General features: G+C 43.3%; 1 pseudogene; it reads left to right on the top strand.

Annotated features, from left to right (window-relative positions):
- LOC123481865 overlaps positions 1-15,758 on the top strand; it is a 42,144-nt pseudogene extending 26,386 nt beyond the window's left edge.
- The last annotated feature ends 504 nt before the right edge of the window (positions 15,759-16,262 follow it).

Here is a 16,262-nt window from a genome sequence, read left to right as displayed (position 1 = left end):
GCCAGTGTTAGAAGTCCAGAAGCAGTCAAAAGGCCACAGTAACTCATTAAGGGATTAGTTGGGATGTCACATTGAGAACTACATGTTCTTCTGTAGAGGGAAACATGTCATATATTACGTGACCATAGTGTAATCACTTGGGTGCACTGGAAAAAGTGTACACCCAAGTAAAATGGAAAGATAAGCAACATTTAAAATGATCAATAAGACAGTGCCCATTTTTTCCCCATTCATTTGGGATTGGCTGGATCTAGATATGGCTGGATCTACACAACATATGTCGTGTGATATGAGCTCATCTCCACATTTGACCTCTTTTGAGGTCTGAAAACGTCTGACAGTTATATTTTGGAGAAATATCCCTTTAATGTTTGCTGGAATTCCCATGGCGCTCAACAGATGGTAAACAGTGTTTAAATATGCATGGTAATGAGGTTATGTAATAATCCCCTCCTTCTCCCTGTCCTCCGCTGACTCCAGGCTTCATTATCACTGGGTCTCTACCCACGACCCCTGACCTTGCCTATCACCACGGGGATGGCCTTTGACCTCTGTTTTGACTGGCCATTAGGCCACACAGCCCCTTGGGGCCACTGGGCAAGTGGCAGTTATTTCTGTCGAATAGTATGTTTGTTCCTGTCTGCAGGCTTCATATGAAAAGGAATAGTTTATGGCTGCTTTTCTGTATCTTATGAAGCAGACAACATACTGGAAGCATAACCTTTTATGGTGTAACACGTCATTATGCAATGACATGTTGATTAAACTGTAACTGTCACTTCTAGAGCCTACTGACATGGAAGAGGATGGCTGCTGAGACTAGGCCTAGTTGTCCACTGCTGTGTAGGCCTGTGTGATAGTGTCCTAGTGTGTGCTTCGTACAGGCCTTAACAGATGCGTGTGTGTGTTTGTGGTGTGTGCAGCTGTGTGGTCGGCATGATTTACTTTGGTTGTGTGTTCGGTGCATTAGGTGAAATGGAGGTTGATAAGGAGTTTAATCTGGTGAATGGCAGTGTGGTAAACGGAGCATTACTCCCATCTCTTCCCCTGCCTTTCACTACTGCTAGTAGCTCTGACTGAAGTAGACTGAGATAGACTTAGGCCACAGCTGATTTAGGCCCTGTACATTCGGGGAAGACAACACTACCGCTAGCAGGTCTGACTGAGGTAGATGGCGTCAACTCAATATTAGGAAGGTGTCTTAATGTTTTGTACACTCAGTGTATATCCATACTACAAAAGTAGTGCATGCAGTGTATAGGGAGTAGGGTGCCATTTGGGACTAAGACAATGTTAAGCGTTGAGCCATAATGAGTCTGACTCTGCAGACCAGACCAGTGGGAATCACTGAGTATGTAATTCTAGGAGTGATTCTGATAACAGCCCGGCTTCACCCCTAAAACATCATCAGCCTGAGACTATAGTCTTTAGCTGGATGAATCACTAGCTTAGCTCTCGTTTTCCTGACCTAATATCTGGGATTTGATTTAATGTTCCGCTTCTTTAGTTGTTTTCCCTGCAACTCTATTGTATTACAGTTAACACCTGATAATCATATTTCTCGGCACATTTTCTTAGAATTCAAATGCACACACTTCTTACTTACTCTGGATATCTGCATGCATTCATGACAGTCCCAGGTCATTGCATAATGTATTAGGAGTTGAATGTATGTGACCAGACTCTGTGTTCCCATAGGCTTGGCGAGGAAGGAGGAGCAGCTGACCCCCAGTCAGAGATGCCTAGCTGTAAGGTATGTGACCCAGGTATGTTTTTATTCTCCCAGCTGGACTAGAGACAGTTCTACTGCCATACTAAAGGTATTACTGTGGGATGTGGTCACTGGGAAAACCTCCATAGCAGCCGCTAGCTAGTACTCATGTCACGTGTATAGTTTCTGTTGTTCAGTGACATTCTTTGGTTCTCTCGCTCTCAATCTATCTCCTCCCTCTCTCTCTTTCTTTCCCTCTCTCTTTCCCATTGTATCAAACATGTTTTTTTTTTTCTACTTCTACTCAGATTTGATAACAATATGGACACAAATAAAGATCATGTAGGTACCATGTAAAATGTAGCTCACAACAGGACATTTGCTTCTAAAGAGGACGAGAGGATGGAAATTATTGCCTCTGGAGGAATCTTATATTATTCAATTTTCTTCCCATTAAATTACTGAGAACAGAATGTTCCTGGTATCAACAACAATTAGAGTGATTCATTATGACTTAACTACCCCAGCACTCCTCTCACAGTCTCTGAAAGCCTTTGCATGGCAACTGCACGTACGTCCTGCGTCATGTGACCAGGGTAGTCAGAAAGAAGCTGGTAGTGACCAAGGAGTGGAGCGCCAACCTACCGTGTGAAAGGAATTTAATCAATGAGTAATTTTGGCAGTACTTTAACGATGTTTGTGCAAGTTTAGTAGGACATTGAACAAAATTGTGCAAGTCATCCTTGAGAAAATAACATCCAGAAAATTACACATCGATGTCAAATCAGTCTTGACATTGTGAGAAAATAAATTGAGAATTGCCACAGTTACAAATATATGTTATAATATTGTAATCTGCTGATATGATACCTATAACAGCTCAACTACAGTTTAGCCTAGCCAACCCCCTTGGCCAAAGGACAGAAATGTGACATGAGCTGCTCATTGTGACTTAGCTGCTCACTCTGAGACAAACTCCAGGGAAGCGAGAAATTAGCAATCAAAGTGTGTTCCCCTGACCTTGCAGTACCTCTACCACCACCACACTCAACAGATTGCACTTGGCAGGGAAAGGCTGCACTCACTCCCTCCAAAGTGCCACACAGATGTAAATGCTGCCAGTGCAACAAAGCCTCTTTACTAATCGGCTCCTAGAACCAAAAGCACCGCAACCATCCATTTTACAAAAGTTTAGGAATGCTCTGATCTTCATCGTGTCCTCACAAGTCACCATCCCGGACATTTTCGTAAACTTTTTTTTGCATCTGCCTGAGTTCACGATAATTTGTCTGCTGAGTCACCTACGAGGGAAGACCTAGAGTTGTGTTCGAATACCCATACTAACATTTTACATTTACATTTTAGTCATTTAGCAGACGCTCTTATCCAGAGCGACTTAGTTAGTGAGTGCATACATTTTCATACTGGCCCCCCGTGGGAAACGAACCCACAACCCTGGCGTTGCAAGTGCCATGCTCTACCAACTGAGCTACAGGGGACTAACATACTGTATACTACATACTTAATGAGTATATACTACAAACTATTAGTTCATTTTAGTATACAGTAAACGAATGGTATCCTTTCAGTTGAGTGTGCTAGCGCTTTGCCTGTCTACCGGAAGTTGATGCTGTTGCTATGCAACTTCTTGCTAGCTTGTTAGCATAACAAATTACTAGTAGTACGACATCCGGGAACTTTTGGCATACTAACTATATCCATACTATGACCAATAAGCATACTACATACTCAATTTACGTCACAAATAGTATGGTTAGTGCGTATTGGAACACAGCTTAGGTCTCTACTCTTGTCGCTCTACTTGGGTGGGCATTCAGTATGGCCATGCTAGAATTCCACGTATCCCTAATCTAGGGTCAAGGCAGGGTAGGGGTAATGTTAGCCCTAATTACCGTACTAATAGACACATGGATAGGAACGAGACCAGGGTGAAGTTATATGTAAGGTATGTTAAGGTTTTTTGTTAAATCTCCTTTGTGATCAGAGAACAGGATACAGTGCGTCCATGTTTTCTAGCATGACTCGATAGAGACAATCCTCGGCTTGACCCGCTTGTTGCTAACAGCTGCATCTCTGTCTGACATCTCATTCTGGTCTTGTCCTCTTCCCCCAGGAGGATGCCCAGTCTGCTGGAGTACCTGAGCTACAACTGTAACTTCATGGGCATCCTGGCCGGGCCCACCTGCTCCTACAACGACTACATGGCTTTCATCGAGGGCACGGCCTACCAGCCTCGCCACCTGGAGGCCAACGGAAAGGAGAACGGGAAGTACAAGCACACAGAGCCCTCGCCCAAGGTACCACACTGCCTGTCTCTCATTGTTAGAGCTCCCCCTACTGGTCAGGAGTAACTTGGTAGAATAAAATATAATTATTGGGTGATTCCTCACGAAACTAGAACAAAGAAATACCATGATTTTGGGGATCTCTGCTACGTTTAGTGTTATGATAGAATTTGTAAGCATTACCAACAGAGTGAATGTGAAAATGGATTTTAAAAAATGAGTCGAGAGCTTGGGACTATAAGGTTCTATCTCCAAAAATATGATTCTGAGATAATTGGCTTTAAAGTTCATTGGTTTGAATGATGTCAGCAATTTTTAAAAAATTGTATTCCAGGTTTCTTTCTGGATGAAAATGGTACTTAGGGGGTGGACGTAGCAGGGGCATGGCCATGGGCGTGGCCAATGGTGCAGTCACCGACCCAACATTTTAGAGGCCCTCCTGTTGGCTGCAGTGATAAAATGTAGCTGTTTTAAAGCTAATTTCTTGCATTTCTACACATTTTGCCATCAGGCTGAGAGAAAAATGTGCAGTTTCAAAGCAAATTTCCTGCAAATCTACACATCTTGCCATGGATTTGAGTGACTCAAACATTATTAAAAAATAAATGGGGGCCCCATCCCATGACAAAAATACTCCTGAATGCATCATTTGTGGAATTTTATTTTCTGCATACTTTATATCTGAAAAAGTTTTTCCATCCCCCCCAATGAGTTTATGTACTGCATACAAAATATTCAAACCCTTGACGTTTTCCACATTTTGTTACAGCCTTATTCTAAAATGGATTCAATAGTTTTTCCCCCTCATCAATCTACACAATACCCGATAATGACAAAGCAAAAACAGGTTTTTAGTAATGTTGGCAAAATATAAAACAACTGGAATATCACATTTACATAAGTATTCAGACCCTTTACTGAGTACTTTGTTGAAGCACCTTTGGCACCTTTGGCAGCGATTACAGCCTCAAGTTTTCTTGGGTATGATGCTACAAGGTTGGCACATCTGTATTTGGGGAGTTTCTCCCATTCTTCTCTGCAGATCCTCTCAAGCTCGGTCAGGTTGGATGGGGAGCATCGCTCCGCAGCTATTTTCAGGTCTTTCCAGAGATTTTAGATCGGTTTCAAGTCCGGCTCTGGCTGGGCAACTCAAGGACATTCAGAGACTTGTCCCGAAGCCACTCCTGCGTTGTCTTGGCTGTGTGCTTAGGGTGGTTGTCCTGTTGGAAGGTGAACCTTCGCCCCAGTCTGAGGTCCTGACCGCTCTGGAGCAGGTTTTCAGATTTCTCTGTACTTTGCTCCGTTCATCTTTCCCTCGATCCTGACTAGTCTCACCAGTCCCTGAAAAACATCCCCACAGCATGATGCTGCCACCATCATGCTTCACCGTAGGGATGGTGCCAGGTTTCCTCCAGACGTAACGCTTGGCATTCAGGCCAACTAGTTCAATCTTGGTTTCATCAGACCAGAGAATCTTGTTTCTCATGGTCTGAAAGTCATTTAGGTGTCTTTTGGCACATAAAGGCCTGATTGGTGGAGTTCTGCAGAGATGGTTGTCCTTCTGGAAGGTTCTCCCATCTCCACAGAGTAACTTTGGAGCTCTGTCAGAGTGACCATCGGGTTCTTGGTCACCTCCTGACCAATGCCCTTCTCCCCGATTGCTCAGTTTGGCCGGGCGGCCAGCTCTAGGAAGAGTCTTGGTGGTTCCAAACTTCTTCCATTTAAGAATGATGGAGGCCACTGTGTTCTTGGGGACCTTCAATGCTGCAGACATTTTTTGGTACCCTTCCCCAGATATGTGCCTCGACACAATCCTGTCTCGGAGCTCTACGGACAATTCCTTTGACCTCATGGCTTGGGTTTTGCTCTGAAATGCACTGTCAACTGTGGGACATTATATAGACAAGTGTGGGCCTTATCAAATCATGTCCAATCAATTGAATTTACCACAGGTGGACTCCAATCAAGTTGTAGAAACATCTCAAGGATGGTCAACGGAAACAGGATGCACCTGAGCTCAGTTTCGAGTCTCATTGCAAAGGGTCTGAATACTTATGTAAATAAGGTATTTCTGTTTTTTTATTATGGGGGTATTAATGAGAGAATTTAAAAATATATACAGTGGGGAGAACAAGTATTTGATACACTGCCAATTTTGCAGGTTTTCCTACTTACAAGGCATGTAGAGGTCTGTAATTTTTATCATAGGTACACTTCAACTGTGAGAGACAAAATGAGAAAAAAATCCAGAAAATCACATTGTATGATTTTTAAGTAATTAATTTGCATTTATTGCATGACATACAGTGGGGGGAAAAAGTATTTAGTCAGCCACCAATTGTGCAAGTTTTCCCACTTAAAAAGATGAGAGAGGCCTGTAATTTTCATCATAGGTACACGTCAACTATGACAGACAAAATGAGAAAAAAATTTTCCAGAAAATCACATTGTAGGATTTTTTATGAATTTATTTGCAAATTATGGTGGAAAATAAGTATTTGGTCAATAACAAAAGTTTCTCAATACTTTGTTATATACCCTTTGTTGGCAATGACACAGGTCAAACGTTTTCTGTAAGTCTTCACAAGGTTTTCACACACTGTTGCTGGTATTTTGGCCCATTCCTCCATGCAGATCTCCTCTAGAGCAGTGATGTTTTGGGGCTGTCGCTGGGCAACACGGACTTTCAACTCCCTCCAAAGATTTTCTATGGGGTTGAGATCTGGAGACTGGCTAGGCCACTCCAGGACCTTGAAATGCTTCTTACGAAGCCACTCCTTCGTTGCCCGGGCGGTGTGTTTGGGATCATTGTCATGCTGAAAGACCCAGCCACGTTTCATCTTCAATGCCCTTGCTGATGGAAGGAGGTTTTCACTCAAAATCTCACGATACATGGCCCCATTCATTCTTTCCTTTACACGGATCAGTCGTCCTGGTCCCTTTGCAGAAAAACAGCCCCAAAGCATGATGTTTCCACCCCCCATGCTTCACAGTAGGTATGGTGTTCTTTGGATGCAACTCAGCATTCTTTGTCCTCCAAACACGACGAGTTGAGTTTTTACCAAAAAGTTATATTTTGGTTTCATCTGACCATATGACATTCTCCCAATCCTCTTCTGGATCATCCAAATGCACTCCAGCAAACTTCAGACGGGCCTGAACATGTACTGGCTTAAGCAGGGGGACACGTCTGGCACTGCAGGATTTGAGTCCCTGGTGGCGTAGTGTGTTACTGATGGTAGGCTTTGTTACTTTGGTCCCAGCTCTCTGCAGGTCATTCACTAGGTCCCCCCCGTGTGGTTCTGGGATTTTTGCTCACCGTTCTTGTGATCATTTTGACCCCACGGGGTGAGATCTTGCGTGGAGCCCCAGATCGAGGGAGATTATCAGTGGTCTTGTATGTCTTCCATTTCCTAATAATTGCTCCCACACTTGATTTCTTCAAACCAAGCTGCTTACCTATTGCAGATTCAGTCTTCCCCAGCCTGGTGCAGGTCTACAATTTTGTTTCTGGTGTCCTTTGACAGCTCTTTGGTCTTGGCCATAGTGGAGTTTGGAGTGTGACTGTTTGAGGTTGTGGACAGGTGTCTTTTATACTGATAACAAGTTCAAACAGGTGCCATTAATACAGGTAACGAGTGGAGGACAGAGGAGCCTCTTAAAGAAGAAGTTACAGGTCTGTGAGAGCCAGAAATCTTGCTTGTTTGTAGGTGACCAAATACTTATTTTCCACCATAATTTGCAAATAAATTCATAAAAATCCTACAATATGATTTTCTGGATTTTTTTTCCTCAATTTGTCTGTCATAGTTGACGTGTACCTATGATGAAAATTACAGGCCTCTCTCATCTTTTTAAGTGGGAGAACTTGCACAATTGGTGGCTGACTAAATACTTTTTTTCCCCCACTGTAAGTATTTGATCACCTACCAACCAGTAAGATTTCCGGCTCTCACAGACCTGTTAGTTTTTCTTTAAGAAGCCCTCCTGTTCTCCACTCATTACCTGTATTAACTGCACCTGTTTGAACTCGTTACCTGTATAAAAGACACCTGTCCACACACTCAATCAAACAGACTCCAACCTCTCCACAATGGCCAAGACCAGAGAGCTGTGTAAGGAACATCAGGGATAAAATTGTAGACCTGCACAAGGCTGGGATGGGCTACAGGCCAATAGGCAAGCAGCTTGTTGAGAAGGCAACAACTGTTGGCGCAAATATTAGAAAATGGAAGAAGTTCAAGATGACGGTCAATCACCTTCGGTCTGGGGCTCCATGCAAGATCTCACCTTGTGGGGCATCAATGATCATGAGGAAGGTGAGGGATCAGCCCAGAACTACACGGCAGGACCTGGTCAATGACCTGAAGAGAGCTGGGACCACAGTCTCAAAGAAAACCATTAGTAACACACTACGCCGTCATAGATTAAAATCCTGCAGCGCACGCAAGGTCCCCCTGCTCAAGCCAGCGCATGTCCAGGCCCATCTGAAGTTTGCCAATGACCATCTGGATGATCCAGAGGAGGAATATGAGAAGGTCATGTGGTCTGATGAGACAAAAATAGAGCTTTTTGGTCTAAACTCCACTCGCCGTGTTTGGAGGAAGAAGAAGGATGAGTACAACCCCAAGAACACCATCCCAACCGTGAAGCATGGAGGTGGAAACATCATTCTTTGGGGATGCTTTTCTGCAAAGGGGACAGGACGACTGCCGTATTGAGGGGAGGATGGATGGGGCCATGTATCGCGAGATCTTGGCCAACAACCTCCTTCCCTCAGTAAGAGCATTGAAGATGGGTCGTGGCTGGGTCTTCCAGCATGACAACGACCCGAAACACACAGCCAGGGCAACTAAGGAGTGGGTCCGTAAGAAGCATCTCAAAGTCCTGCAGTGGCCTAGCCAGTCTCCAGACCTGAACCCAATAGAAAATCTTTGGAGGGAGCTGAAAGTCCTTATTGCCCAGCGACAGTCCCGAAACCTGAAGGATATGGAGAAGGTCTGTATGGAGGAGTGGGCCAAAATCCCTGCTGCAGTGTGTGCAAACCTGGTCAAGACCTACAGGAAATTTATGATCTCTGTAATTGCAAACAAAGGTTTCTGTACCAAATATTAAGTTCTGCTTTTCTGATGTATCAAATACTTATGTCATGCAATAAAATGCAAATTAATTACTTAAAAATCATACAATGTGATTTTCTGGATTTTTGATTCTGTCTCTCACAGTTGAAGTGTACCTATGATAAAAATTACAGACCTCTACATGCTTTGTAAGTAGGAAAACCTGCAAAATCGGCAGTGTATCAAATACTTGTTCTCCCCACTGTATATTTTAGAATAAGGGTGAAAAAGTCAAGGGGTCTGAATACTTTCCGAATGCACTGTATGTGTATGTATATATGTGTGTGTGTGTGTGTGTGTGTATATGCATGTATGTGTGTGTATATATGCATGTAAAGTACCAGTCAAACGTTTGGACACACCTACTCATTCAAGGGTTTTTCTTTATTTTTTTACTATTTTCTACATTGTAGAATAATAGTGAAGACATCAAAACTATGTAATAACACATATAGAATCATGTAGTAACCAAAAAGTGTTAAACAAACGAAAATTATTTTCTATTTTAGATTCTTCAAATTAGCCACCCTTTGCCTTGATGATGGCTTTGCACACTCTTGGCATTCTCTCAACCAGCTTCACCTGGAATGCTTTTCCAACAGTCTTGAAGGAGTTCTCACATATGCTGAGCACTTGTTGGCTGCTTTTCCTTCACTCTGCTGTCCAACTCATCCCAAACCATCTCAATTGGGTTGAGGTCGGGTGATTGTGGAGGCCAGGTCATCTGATGCAGCACTCCATTACTCTCCTTGGTCAAATAGCCATTACACAGCCTGGAGGTATGTTGGGTCATTGTCCTGTTGAAAAAACAAATGATAGTCCCACTAACCACAAACCAGATGGGATGTCGTATCGCTGCAGAATGCTTTGGTAGCCATGCTGGTTAATTGTGCTTTGAATTCTAAATAAATCACCAACAGTGTCACCAGCGAAGCATCCCCACACCATCACACCTCCTCCTCCATACTTCACGGTGGGAACCACACATGCGGAGATCATCCGTTCACCTACTCTGCGTCTCACAAAGACACAGCGGTTGTAACCAAATATCTCAAATTTGGACTCATCAGACCAAAGAACAGATTTCCACCGGTCTAATGATTCACCCAGTCTCCTCTGAAAAGTTGATGTTGAGATGGGTCAGTTACTTGAACTCTGTGACGCATTTATTTCGGCTGCAATCTGAGCTGCAGTTAACTCTAATTAACTTATCCTCTGCAGCAGAGGTAACTCTGGGTCTTCCTTTCCTGTGGCGGTTCTCATGAGAGCGAGTTTCATCATAGCGCTTGATGGTTTTTGAGTCTGCACTTGAAGAAACTTTCAAAGTTCTTGAAATGTTCTGTATTGACTGACCTTCATGTCTTAAAGTAATGATGGACTGTCATTTCTCTTTGCTTATTTGAGCTGTTCTTGCCATAATATGGACTTGGTCTTTTACCAAATACGGCTATCTTCTGTATACCACCCCTACCTTGTCACAACACAACTGATTGGCTTAAACGCATTAAGAAGGAAATAAATTCCACAAATTAACTTTTAACAAGGCACACCTGTTAATTGAAATGCATTCCAGGTGACTACCTCATGAAGCTGGTTGAGAGAATGCCAAGAGTGTGCAAAGCTGTCATCAAGGCAAAGGGTGGCTACTTTGAAGAATCTCAAATAAAATATATTTTGATTTGTTTAAAACTTTTTTATTTACTACATGATTCCATATGTGTTATTTCATAGTTTTGATGTCTTCACTATTATTCTACAATGTAAAAAATAGTACAAATAAAGGAAAAACCCTGGAATGAGTAGGTGTGTCCAAACCTTTGACTGTGTGTGTGTGTGTGTGTGTGTGTGTGTGTGTGTGTGTGTACTGTATAATTTATATCCCACTCCAGAGTTTGAGTGTGGAGTTGTTCTTGTGAGATACTGTTATGGCGAAAGTATTCAGTAAAGGGAAGGGACACAATACAAGCCCTGTTAAATATGGAGAGTGTTCTCAGACAGCCTAGCCTCACTAAAGAGTAATTTAAGGGAGTTGTAGGTTACTCTTTAACAGAGCTGCAGCCATGCTGTTTTTTGTCTCATCAAAACACAAAAGCTGCAACACAACACGTCCAATATTTACTGCTGTCAAAGATCTCCTGCTGTTGTACAAAAGGGCATAGGCCTATACATGTTTTTGAAGTTTCTTGCAAAACACAAAGCTAATATTTCTGACGCTAACTTGTCAAGCTCATGTAGTGGGTGAACCCGGTCATAAAAATCGGTTAACTTTTTTTTGTTCTATCGACTTCAAGAGTTCACATCTTCACATATTGAACAAATTTGCAAAACTACAAACAGACTTTAGTCAATTAACTTTTGGTAACCCTAGCCTGCAGGTATAATGCATTATCTGGTGATAATGCTTCGTAAGACTCATAAACATGTACGACCTCCTTATAATGTATTTTAATCATCTCATATCTGTTTTGCCCCCTCACAGAATGACATTATCTCCAAACTGTGTACCTGTGCCGTCTCCCTGGCCATCTTCCTGTCCGTGTCTAAGTTCTGTCCTGTGGAGCGCTCCATCGACGACAAGTTCATCGCCTCTACCCCCTTCATCCTCCAGGTCCTCTACCTGTACCTCTCCATGCTGGCCACCCGGCCCAAGTACTACTTCATTTGGACCCTGTGTGAGTGCACTTTAGTATTATTCATGTGACTAAATCTGAAGTTAAAAAAAAAAAAAAAACGTGAAGTATTTGGGATTTTTGAAGGCTGCTGTGGGAGAATAATGTGGGTGTTAGCCACTCCTTATAACAAATCAGGGTGATATTGGCTCTTCTAAACTCACATATAACAGTTGGGCTACTTGCAATGTGTTACACTGCCCTCTAGTGTCAAGGGGGAGAACTCACTATACCAGAGCCTCTGTTCATTCAGTTGTAGACCTACTATAGTCAAACAGAATGGTCTTGACAGTAATGGATGTTGTTATTCTGTCTTGGCCACTGACATTCTGCCTGGTAACCTTTGTTGTGTTTTCCCATTGGACAGCTGATGCCATAAACAACGCTGCAGGCTTTGGCTTCAATGGCTACAACAAAGATGGCACCCCAAGATGGGACTTGATATCCAACTTGAGAATACTGGACATTGAGGTTAGGCTCTGCCTTTTTTTAAATTATTCACATTTTCACTAGTACTGTAGTAGTAGTGTATGCTATTATTATCTAGTTTGGCTACATTCACTACTAGAACAGCACCATCTCTCTCTTTCTAGTTTGCCACCAGTTTCAAGATGTTCCTCGACAACTGGAATATCCAGACAGCACTTTGGCTCAAAAGGTAAAATGCATCATAAACCAGATTACGCTGTACTATCTCACGACAGTAGTCGTGTAGATAGTACAATCTACATATAGATAAACTGTAGATATTATATCACAGATAGTAGGCCTATATATCAGTAGTCATGCTGATAGTATACTGAAAGTCTGCACTGGTCTGCCATTATCTCTGTACGGATAACACATAATCATCACAAGTTGGGATGCTAATGCTTTAGTTAGCATTAGCTAGTGTGCTAATGCTGCATCTGCGTCATGTGCACTCAGGCTGAGATGCTACTATTGTGATTAGCATTAGCGGGTATGCTAATACTTTAACTGTACCATGTCTGTTCTCTACAGGGTTTGCTATGAGCGCTGTCCCATCAACCCCACGGCGGCCACCTTCCTACTGTCGGCCATGTGGCACGGAGTGTACCCTGGGTACTACCTCACCTTCCTCACCGGCATCAGCATGACCATGGCAGCACGGGCAGTGAGTACACAGTCAACACAGCTGGTGTTACCGACCGGGAATCAAACCCGGGTTGTCTGCACACCTCAAAACTGCATTAGCCTTTTGCGCTAAAGCCTAGGTGTTTACTCTGCCAGCTAATGCAAGTCCTCAAGTTTCAGGCAAGGTTACAAAAGCACATCATTGATGTCTTTAGCTGGTGTTGCCCCATCTCATTCGTCAATGCATTTGTCACAGTCACCATTAGCTCTGGAGCAGACCTTACCTCTGATATAATAGAAGTGAGTTGGTGGACTAGGATGATATTTATGTGAAGACCGCAGAGAGCTGACATGGGGAGACTGAGCTGTGACCCTGTTCTGATTTAAACAGGAGGCTATAAAAAAACAGGGCTTGGGCACTGGCCGCTAGGATTTAAAGCACATACCCCTTGGCACAGCGGATGAGTGCGTGTGGGTTTGTGTGTGTGTGTGTGTGTGTGTGGGAGGGGGCGCAGTCTGCTTACACATGAACAATAGTGAGCAATGGTGTGTGTAGCAGTATGATAGAGACAGGGTAATGGACAGGGTGTGTAGCAGTATGATAGAGACAGGGTAATGGACAGGGTGTGTAGCAGTATGATAGAGACAGGGTAATGGACAGGGTGTGTAGCAGTATGATAGATACAGAGAGAGACAGGGCAATGGACAGGGGGATCATCATTGTGACAGTAGGAGAGTCAGAGGACAGAGAGGCCCGTGGTAGACAGACGTTGTCCCTAGATGACCTCCACATCTCCTCGACACTCAGCTCCATTCTCCCTCTCCATCACATCTAGGAATAACATAGTCATAAGCTGTCATGATAAAATATAACTAGATCGGGACTAGATGTTACGATTCCCTATCCGGAAGTATGCACTTTGCACTTGCACACTTTCCCTCATGGATTAATGAAAGCATTGGATTGGTGTCAGCACAGGCTGGTATGGGAGTTTCCATTTGTCATGTTTGTTAGACCAGTGCATTATTTTATAAACCACAAGGGGGAGTGAATGAGTGCAAACCTGGGTGAGAACGGTAGCAAATTGCACCGCAGCCATGATATCCTGAAAAGGAATTTCAGAAAGACAAAGCTCTATATTCATATTGATACTCTAAATGCATTCTAAATACAGGTCATGGGTGAGTTATGCAGTAATGATGGCCATCCAAGTTGATTGCTTCTGTTATTGTAGTATAAAGAACTGGGTCAGTCAACTTCTTGTAAGGAGTTAGTTTATAATGGATACAAGAGGCCATTTAAGTCTGAAAGCTGATTTTTGTTGACTTGTTAATGGGGTCGTAACTCTGATGGGCCCATCTTATATTCTCTAACCTCCATTGCATCTTCTCTGATTATTCAATACTTATTTTTACTTTCTGTATCTTAAAGTCAATGCAACATAATGTTTGTTATGTGATTTATTCACAATTTCTTCCTGTGGCTCACTTCCAGCTAAGACACAACATCAGACCCTATTTCCTGGGTTCAACGACACACAAGAGCATCTACGATGTCATCACGTGGGCGGGGACTCAGATCGTCATCTGCTACACGGTGGTGCCATTCGTCCTATTGGCCGTTGGGCCGTCCCTCCAAGTTCTACAGGTGAGTGGCATTGCTGATATTCCACATGCTCTACCAGCTCTTTTGAAATGTAATACATATGTAAGAAGTTATGTTATATGTAACAATGTATATTCAAAACAGTGTAACTTTATTGATACTTGTGTAGACTACCAATGTGCGTGACTCATAATGTGTTGGGTCCTAGGAAACGTGGGAAGCACCACCATGTTCAAAACCCCTGTCATTCTTATTGTGATTTTTTTCTCCAAATGCCAGTTCAACAATGCAGGCCAATGATATGCCAATGAGTACGGCACAGACAGGGACACGGCAAATACAGGGACACGGCACAGAGAATAACCTCCGTTCCACGGCACAGAGAATAACCTCCGTTCCACTTTCTTTGTGGCCCCCCTCAGTGCCAAACTGTTAATGAGACCACTTAACGACTAGAAGACAGGGACGATTGATGGGGAGAAATAAAACGGGGGCTATATGTGATCAGGGCACTCCAGTGAAATCGAAACAAATCTACAGTGTAATTTGGTGGAAGGTTGTTGTTATTTCTGCCAGGCTGAGAGGCGTATAAACCCCAGTCATTAAACAGGAGAGTTAGGGGCTGGCTGGCTGGCTGCTTGAATGGAAGGAGGGAGGGAGTGAGACCTAGTCCGAAACCATGAGGTGCCTTGAGGACATGGTCTTCTGTTTTAGGATTTAATGGTCCACTGTGCTGCTGACCTGTGTGGACTTTAATAATCCCATAATCACAAATACACTGACTGTAGGTACATAGCGGGCAGGATTTTCTTTCCCATTAGGATTAGGTAGAATAACTTGTCAGGACTAGTTCACCCATAATGAGTCCAAATAATTTGTATTCACAGTGACATTTTGTGAACTCTTCTGGAATCTTTATGCCACATAGAAAACTCTCCTTGGCATGCTCATTCGGGGGCTTAGGCCTGGATGGCGGTTATGTGACAAATGCATTTGTGAACATTGCTATACAGAGCAGATGACATCTTGATTGATTGATTGATTGATTGACTGATTGATTGATCCTCTCTCTCCAGGTCATGGCACTACTGTATCCACATAGCCTGCCTGCTGCTGGTGTTAGCCCTTCCAGTGAAGCCCCGGCACCTCCGCATCAAGGAGGAGCAACAGCAGCAGAACACTCTACAGGTTGACCACAACAGCCACTCCATCACAGACAACAACTGCAACCAGAAACACAAAGCCACATGAGACCTGGGAGGAAGCCCCCCCCCACACACACACACACACACACCTCAGCGCTCAAACAACCGGCACAGAGAGAACAGAACTCTGCTCGAACACTGAGACAAAGTGTGGCGATTCTTTGAGACCACAAAGAACCAAAAAAACTGACAGGAACACCGGCATAACAGACAATAACAAACACAGTTAAACAACAACAACCAACAACAACAACCCGTCAAACCTTCCAGTAGCAAGGAAAGACCGCAAATCATGCTTTGGAGAAATGAGAAGAAACGTGAGGAATGGATAGAGAGAGTGGTATCCAAGGGTTACCAAATGGCTAGGATCTAATGAGCGATAATAATGACATTAGTGATGATGCAAACGGTGCAATGCTAATCGACAGAATACCGAAGACTCTGAAGTTGCCTTAAACCCTCTATGTACTGCTAGCAGGTTAGCGGCCAGGCTAGGTGCATATTCTGCAGGGTGAGAATGGTTGTGTTGAGGGGAGATCTTGTTGCATTG

This window comes from Coregonus clupeaformis, chromosome 25, assembly GCF_020615455.1.
Source record: "Coregonus clupeaformis isolate EN_2021a chromosome 25, ASM2061545v1, whole genome shotgun sequence".
Classification (NCBI taxonomy): Eukaryota; Metazoa; Chordata; class Actinopteri; order Salmoniformes; family Salmonidae; genus Coregonus; species Coregonus clupeaformis.
This window is presented reverse-complemented; position numbering and strand designations above follow the sequence as displayed.